Source organism: Lactuca serriola, chromosome 6, assembly GCF_051521515.1.
Source record: "Lactuca serriola cultivar US96UC23 chromosome 6, Lser_US96UC23_V15, whole genome shotgun sequence".
NCBI lineage: Eukaryota > Viridiplantae > Streptophyta > Magnoliopsida > Asterales > Asteraceae > Lactuca > Lactuca serriola.
This window is the reverse complement of record NC_136413.1, coordinates 119,216,479-119,226,046: the sequence shown is the minus strand read 5'-3', so window position 1 is coordinate 119,226,046 and position 9,568 is coordinate 119,216,479.

The following is a 9,568-nucleotide window of genomic DNA, read 5'->3' as shown; positions in this document are numbered from 1 at the left end:
CTATCAAATCCGTTCTGCTAACGACCCTCCACTAATCAAGGAAGCGGTGGGTGAGAGTGGACACCCATTCAACTACCATTTTATAGGCAGTTTCCTTATACCCCCGTTATAGATTAGCTTCGTGAATGAGGCATACTAGCGATTTGACTGACCATATTCTTATACATATATAATATTAAACTTTTAATTATAATATATATATATATATATATATATATATATATATATATAAGGTGTGTTTTAAAACATTTTAAAACTCCAAGGGTTTATATAAATTTCGAAATTTAAAATTTAAATAAACCAATTAATTAGATTTAATGTTTATCTATTAATTAACTTTTAATTAATTTATTAAATCTTGTGAGGATTATCCAATTAAATTAAACAATTAATTTAATCCTAATCCTCATCCCTCTAAAATTCGAAAATTAGGGTAAGGATAATTATCCAATTAATCTAATCAAGTAACAATTATCCAAAACAAGAAACCCTAAAATGTCTAGCATATTTTCGAAATTTACATGGGGGGAGGCTAGGGTTTTCAAAACCCTAACCCTAATTTCGATTACGGTTCTTTGGAGGCTAGGGTTTTCGAAAACCCTTTGATCCATAACCCTAAAAATCGAAAAATTAGCCTTTAGGGTTTAATAGCTATAAACCCTAATTTGCAATTCAATAATTATAGCAATTCAATTTAAAACAAACAATGGCTCTGATACCACTGATGGGTTTTAGGTAAAACAAATAAACTAGAAAACAATTCCTAAGTTCACATGCAACCTACTTTGGATCTATGTTTTAACTATTGAACATACAACTTTGAATTGCAAAACAAGAACCCTAGAGGAGACAGGCTAATTTCGAAATTAACAAACTAGGGTTAGGAGTTACATACCTTTCAACTGTTATAGCAAACAATTGACAATTCCCTTGATCTTGATCTTGATCTTCTTGGAAGCTTAGCACCACAAGTGTAATGCCTCTAATGGAATCACACCCAAACTAGCAAGAAGGAAAGTAGGATAGAGGGGAGGGAGTATGCAAAATCTCGGCCTTAGGGTTTCTTCAAAAGAAAGGGTGACCAAACCATGAACCAGGAGGCTCCTTATATAGCTGAGGGATCTAGGGTTTAGGGGAAACCATAGTTATCCTTTGCTTAGGGCCAAAGCAAACCCAAGGGCCTTATCTTGGACCCCTTCGACGAATTCTCTAGGGTTTCCCCTACGGTTTTCGTCCACCTCCTTCCAAGGGGGTTCTAGAGCCTTCCACTCAACTATTAGATAATTGCAAACTAGTCCCTGCACCTTACAATTAATACTTTTAACCCCAAAATTAATTCTGATTAATTTCTGGCAAACTATTAATTAAACATAATGATTTCTTATTAATATATTAATCTTTTAACATATTAATAAATTCATTTATATTAATTTATTAATCTTATAATAATTAATATCTCTCCTTTCATAATTTCCTTGTCTGGTTGCTAGATTTGAGGGCAACCCAAAAGGACTGTGCTGCTATCAATTCAAGTACATACCAATTATAGTTATGGGCTTAGACACCTAATCCAAAACCAACTCCCAACAAAGCCCTATGAGTTGTGACTTCCTTGCTATGCGTATGGGTCCTGTGATTTCATTAGTACGAGCCCACACTACCTTCCACACCTACCCATATTGTCTCAAGGATCATCACAACACCCTAACAGTGTACATGAGCATAGGCGAGCACTCAATCCTCACTCCTAGAGGAAGGCTAAATATCTCACAACTTTTCGACTGACCCCACACAACTCATCCATGAAACTTCCACAAACCATGCATCACCTGTGTATGCTAGCCATACAAAACCCTGGACCACCCTATAGACATTAGAATATTTGATCCTACCCTAAGCCCTTCATCAAACAAGAACAGGAAATAAGGCTAAACCAAACATTCTCAGGCTATAAGATCTTAGTTATATACAATCGTGATGCATACACTAAGCAACTACAATAATGATCCCAATTCCATATAAGGAAAACCCTATGCTATCAGGCATCATATAATTAGGCCATTCTATCATGAAATCCCTAAAGATGCCTAGCCTAACTCTAACATGTTGTTCTAACATATCATAATATCAAATAACCGTATGGTATTTTGGGGTCTACTTATTGGCTCCGGCTGATCGTACACACTGCATCCTCCGTTAATATTTTGAAAACCATTTTGAAAATCTTTTCCTTAGTTTGAGACTGGATTCACATGAGTGTTCCTCCAATTCACTCAAACCAAGGCTCTGATACCAACTTGTAACATCCATAAAATTCATAAAAATTTAAAACTTTTTGAAGTATCCAAAAACCATTACTTATTACAATTTTTTTTTTCAAAATAGTTTCATATTAGAGTATCTCAGAAACCAAAATCATAAAATGTGAGGAGGTGCATGATCAAGCCTTCGCCTTCCCGCGATCATCCGAAGTACCTGAAACAAAATCCAAAACTATAAACCTGAAGCTTAGTGAGTTCCCCCAAAATACCAACGCCATACAAACCAGAACAATATCATAACAAAGAGCATGCATATAGAGTCTACAGTATGAATGGACCGCCCTCGCCGGGCCTTCAGTCTATTTGGCCCACTCTTAGAACCTTCAGCATGTCTGGTCCGTCCTACCAGGCCTTCAGCCTATCTAGACCGTTCTCCAGGCCTTCGGCCTGACTGGTACACCCTGATGAGCCTTCAGTCTATCCTGGCCACCCTAGGTCTGTTGGCCTAGAGCACAAACCAGGACCGCCTCAGCCCACCCGCAATCACACAATAATTTCATACGCTAGCTAGCATGTACAAACAGTCAGACCGATCTAACATATCACTAATCATAGCATTATCCTATATACTAGAATACCGACCTAACAAGTCACTAAACATAACATCATCCTATATACTAGGATACAGATCACTAAGCATATCATCATGTGATAACCAGGATAACAATCCAAAAAGGGTCGTTATTGGTGCCTTCGACCCTGTTGGCATAGTGAGGAAAACTCACCTCACAAATAGTGTTGAACCAATAAATCGAATCCCAAATCACAGCTCCAAACTCAACTACCTGTGACCACCATATGACTGATTCCATTAGAATCCTAATTTACCAAAATAACCCCAGAAGTCAAACTTGGTCAACTATGGTCAAAGTCAAAGTCAATGGTCAAGGTCAACAGTCCATGTTGATCCAACTCGTCGAGTTCACTTACTGAGTCGTCGAGTTCCTTCATAACTCAGAAGATCTTGAAATGCTCGAGACAACTCTCCGAGTTATCTGAGTAACTCGTCGAGTTCTTCGGTTTTCAGAAGACCGGGAAAACCCTACCCAACTCGCTGAGTCATCATACCCACTCGCCGAGTCCACTCAGTATCTAGAAGGCAGGTAAACCCTATCCAACTCGTCGACTTGGCTAAGCAACTCGTCGATTATTCCTGTCTTAACATGTTCATCCCTTTCGAGTCGACTCCAAGGCTCCAAACTACAGATCTAGCCTCTTAGGACTAAGATACCACGTAAAGTTGCTAACTTTATGTGCATACAAGGCATCAAAGGGATTAAAATACCAAAACTAAGCTTAATAAGATGTTTAGGGCATGGAGGAGGGCCAATACTAGATAAAGTGGGCAAATTTATGTCCATGGAGGCCTAGAGGTGTCCAGATCTGAAACCACATCCTCTTGACAAGCTCAAATCCGAGAATGACTCCATTATGCCCAAAATATGACCATATACTTTCATAAGAGGATATCTAAACAATAAAATGTAAAGGTATCAACTTTATACCTCAAGATGGTTGCCAAAACCGTGTCGATGTCGGATCTACTACTTCTCCCTTTTCTCCAACCTCTTCAAGCTCCAAGTTCCTTCACAACCACACCAAAATCACTCTCCAAAGCTCTCATACACACTCAAGAAGGTATAAGGCTCGAACTAGGGTTTCTCTAGACGATAGTGCGGTAAGGTTTTCATGCACAACCTCAACTCGTCAAGTTGGGGTCCTCCAACTCGTCGAGTTGGTTCCAAAACCATGCAGCCTTATTAGTTTCTACACGACGAGTTGGGGCCTCCAACTCGTCGAGTAGGTCTTTTGTGTTGTACAAAAATCCTTAAAATTTCATATTTGGGAGTCAGGATGTTACATGTCAGTTTTTTGCGAAACGGAAAAGTTAGCAATTAAATCAAATACTAAACCATTTCCTGATTCCTAAAATGTTAATATGTTTTCATGACGAGCCGTATAGCTAACCTAACAAATAATTTGAAGATTCGTTAATGGGAAAGTCGATATTGCACTGCCTCGATCTTATCCACAGCAATGTCAGTTTTTTTTATAGGAAAAATGAGTTAGTTTTAGAATCAAATACTTGATGGAAGGGTGATTAAGGGAAAATTGTTCGAAATATCAATTTCACAATCTAAGGCACCTAAACGTTTGAAGTTTCGTTATTACTATTACAGGCCGAGTGTCATTGTTCAATTGTCCGTTTTGTTCGAAATGACGTAACTTTTGCATACGAACTCTGTTTTTGACATTCTTTATGTCCACGGTTCAGTAATTTCGTGTACATTCTGATTAGTGAATCATATATATATATATATATATATATATATATATATATATATATATATATATATATATATATATATATGTATGCATCAATTCATTACTTATGTATAATAAAAAGTGTTTATTCATCCATGTTTTGCACAAATTGATGATTTAAATGATGTACCCGATGTATTTCAAATGTATAATATTGTATTTATATCAAAATGAGTTGAATACTATACATTAGGTCTATTATATATATTAGTGTTCAAGATGTTTGTCGCTAACGCTTGTTGACTTAATTTTTACAATTGCATATAAACCGTATTTGTATTCTCGAAATTACTATTCATTATGTTTTTTATTGGATATATTTTGTTCCAAGCCCAATTTATTGTTCCCATTCATTTTTTTCATTGAATTAGCCCAAAAGTGAATTAAATCGTTTTATCCAATTTTATTCATCGAAAAGGCCATTTCATTTATTAATTATTTACTGTTAATTCGATCCAACATTGAGTTTAAATTTTAGATCATATACTGCTCATAGAAGCCCAATCCATTTTATTGATCTGCTACCGTTTCCATTCTACAGATCATTATTATCGAAATTGCATAGATGGATTCGCATTGAATCAACTTATGATTTTTGTTTCAATGTTCATTACAGATGCGCCGATCATATTTGTTTATCTATTCGTTCGAATTTTGAGCCCAAAATTAATTAGACCGTTTATCTTCTTCTTATTCATGTTTTCTCGTCTTGAAAGATTGATCTCCATTGTTTATTTATTTCAAAATCTTGACTCACTGATAGTGATTCATTCTTGCTTCCTGTCGATCGAATTCTTATATCTGGATCATACTTCATTCGTTTGAAAATTGCTATCTCGATTTGGTATTCATCTCAATTTGTTCCTGGAGTTTAATTGCTCTTAAATCCATAGTGATTAGAATCAATGGTATTGTTTTAAATATGGAATCGATTTTAAGAAAGCCTATTGTTTGAATATGGACGATACTTTTTTTTGGTAATTTCTGCTAATGATCAGTCAAAGAATAAAATGTTTTTGGTTGATTCGAAGTTTGATCTAAAAGATTATTGGTTGTTGCTGGATCTGTTGTTGATTTGATGATTGACAAAATTAGTAAATTGGTGAAATTAAGGAAGTGGTTATGAGGTGGTGAAAAAATGCAGATGTTGAAAATCTAAGAATAACAATGATTAGCGAATCAGAATGCTTGGATAAATCATGATGCCGAAGGGGATGTAAATGATCCGCTTAATACCAATGATGGTTAGTAAAAATTTTTGGTGATGATGATCGGGAATCTTAAGAAAAGTCATATATATAATGGTCAAAATTGGTCTTCTTGATTAAATGATATCGAAATGAGTATATGAACAATTCGAATTGAAAGTTCGAGTTGAATGGTTGGGTTTTGGTACATACTGGTTCGATACGTGCAAAGATGGTTGGATGATGATTTTTCTAGTTGAATGTAATTTTCGAATGCAAAGCATTGAAGTATAGGTTGCGGTTTTCAATCTATGGCGTTAGGCTAAACTTATTTAAGCTCATTTTTTAACTTATTAGTGGTTCCACATCGGTATAAGCTAAAAAAGATGTTTGAATAAGAATAACTTATCAAAGTGTCGTAATGAAAGTAAGTCAAAATCCATAAGTAAGGTTGTGTTTGGTACGCCACAACTAGCTTATTTTTCGAGTTTTTTTATGTTGCCATGTTTGTCAAATCAAAAAGTAGCTTATAAGCTAGCTTTTTAAAAAGTTACTTAGGAGGTTTTTAAAAATTTTCCAAATATACCCCTTAATTAATTATAGAAACACATTATTTTAAATACCCTTTTAAGTCATTTTATATCTTTCAACTAGCTTTTCAGTTAGTTTTACCAAACATCATTTTATATCAGCTAGTTTTTCAGCTATCAGCTAGCTTTTTATTTAACAACTAGCTTTTCAGCTAATAGCTAGCTTTTCAGCTAATACGCCAAACATAGCCTAAATCTTCCTAACTTATTAGCTTATAAGTTATAAGCTATAAGTTAAAAATTGCTTTTGAAAAGTTATAAGTTTAGCCAAACACCTCTTACCTGTTTCATTCCAATCTGAGATGGTGTTCGATTTAGAACCTCCAAATTTGAAGTATATTTTGATGGAAGCCCAAGATATGTTAAATCTGAACGTCGAATTCCAAATTTTTGTGCGTGCCTGCTGATCTGTTTATTAATAATAGAAGTTACATATTTAGTGCCTAATGTTTCAGCATCTTGGTAACTGTAATCCAAAAACTGAAAGTGTTGCAACTATTGGAGAAAATTCTCACGTTCTCAAAGTTGATATTTTTGCAAGCATGTTTCCAAAAACGTGAACAATTGTGTTTCAAGGCGATCTGAAAAGCTCAAATTCCAACTAAATTGTCTTATTAATCGATTTTTTCTGGATTTGAAGCTTAAAGATTATTCCACTAGTGGAGTATAGGAATGTATTACCCATTGGATCGTAATCTCATGACCGATTATAAGCTTTTTGATCTTATTTCGATCACAAAGAGAAGGATAATTTGATATGGTCATTCGAAGAAGAATTGTGATTTTTCAAATTGACAATTTTTTGGTGAAACTTGAAAAGGAATTATTGAAGTCAAGTTTTGTTGGTGTCTTGTAGAGCATATTGTTGTTGATTTATTGTGACGACTACAAACATTATTGTCTTGACTTCAGTTCTTCTTAATTGGGTTTAATTGAGAATCGACATTTTGGTGGGTTTCATGACATATTTAGGTGTTCATATTTTTGGTGAATGATTTTCATAGTTGAATCTGAAGACTGATTTGACACTAAGGGGGATATATTATTACATATGAAGTGATTTATATTTGAGATTCCGAAGTTGGTTTTTATAACGGATTTGAATTTTATGAGTATTTTTGGGATATGCTTTTGGTGCTCAAGGATGAGAGTTTCCTTTGGGGCCTTTGGATTGTAATATTAGAACCCGGTTTAGAAGACTATAGAAGAGTTGAAGATTTGTTGATTACTTCTGCATTCATGTTATGATTTGAGGCGGAACCATCCATTTCAAGCTTTAAGGGGATAATATTGCGGTGTAAATCTCTCCATGTGATGATGACTTGAATGCTTCACTCTTTTTATGAAATGTGTTGGAATTCAAGCCTTGTGACTTATTGGATTGTAGCTCCTCTATAAATAGTATATTCAAATTCATTGTCGAGGAAAAGCTCCTACTTGTATAACTTGATTGTTATAGAGAGTAGAATATTGAGAGAGAGAGAGAGAGAAAGAAAGAAAGAGAGAAAGAGAGAGAGAGAGATTGAGAAAGAGAGAGAGAGAGAGAGAGAGAGAGAGAGAGAGAGAGAGAATATTGTAGATAAGCAAACACATACTGCCACAAGTTTATTATACTCCACATTTATCTATACAATTTGTGCTTAAACATTAATTCTTTCTTATTGATTATGCATTTCTATATTCCACAATGTCAAATCTAGGTATATTGTCCTAATAGATTGTGACATCCCTAATTTTTTGTGGTCAAATAATTTTCTTTCTAAATGCTTATTTAAAACAGAGTATTCTTTTAAAGAATATATTAGTGCGTAATTTATCCCAAAACATTTTTATTGCAAAACAAAATCAAAAATATTTTCAAAGAAACGTTTTACATTAATATAAAAACTTCAGATGTCAACACTGATATAAAAACATAAGCATAAACTAGTCATTACAGGCCATACAACTGTTTGATTATACTAATGGCCATAAACTCCTTTATCACTCGAAAGCTAACATTCACTGTCCAACCGCTTTCGTATCGCTTCTTGTCATACAATAAACTGAGTGTATCAGGTTTGGGAGCCTGGTGAACACATACAGGTTTCAACCCACAATAATATAATTAACATCTTTTAAATATATTGTGACATCCCCTATTTTTCAGAAACAAAAAAAACTTTCTTTACACTTTCGAAACCATGTTATCTTTGTTTGCAAAAAATGATAGTATTATAAAACATCTTGCAGAACTGTCTCATTTTATTAAAATATCATGAGTAAAAATGTTGTTTCAAAATACAAAAGCTCTTTTTTTTAAAAGTATCAAGTAGTTGATTATGTGTATTGGCCGAGGTCTCAAATATGTTCTTCGACCCAAGAAACCATAACACCTCACCTATATTTGCAATGCTCTTCATGAAGCTGAGGGTGGGTTGATCAAGACTTTCTGAATTGGTTGTTGTCTTATGGGTCAAGTATTAACCATCTTTGTATTATATTTAAATCTACTACGGTAGGATCATGATTCATGTACGTGAACCATATGTTAGTTAGTTCTAATTAAATAGAATTTACAGGTGTTAATGAAACCTAAGCAAGTAGGTCCAAACGTTCATTCTTAATTGTAATAGAATCGGAAGACATGGGTGGTGGGATTATCTAGGCTATTTCTCGATCTTTTAGTAATTGATTTAATGAATTGAGAAAGGCCCTAAGATGTAAACTTTATATTATTATACTGATATTGATGATGGTTTTGTGATAGTTATACAATTCCATTTTAAAACCATGACTAAGCTGCTAAGGTTATTTTGGTATTCTATTTATCCATTAGTGAGGCAGATTACTCAATTATACCGAAGATGTTTAAACCTTAACTTAATATAATCATTCATAATAATACTTTAGGTTTTGTCAATTTAAAGAAGTATTGGGTAAAAATTTATGTAACTTAATCCCTTGGCTAAAGCCTTTATGTGTTTTTGTGGACTTTGACAAATAATTATGAACAACAACTTATCTTCCAAGGGTTATATCAGCTAATAATTGGTCGATGCTCCAGAGAGAAGAAATTTTGGGAAATTGAGTCTAGTTTCCAGAAAGTCCAATATCATCCAATTTCGAGGCTATAGATTATGTTTTATGCTCAAAACACTAAACA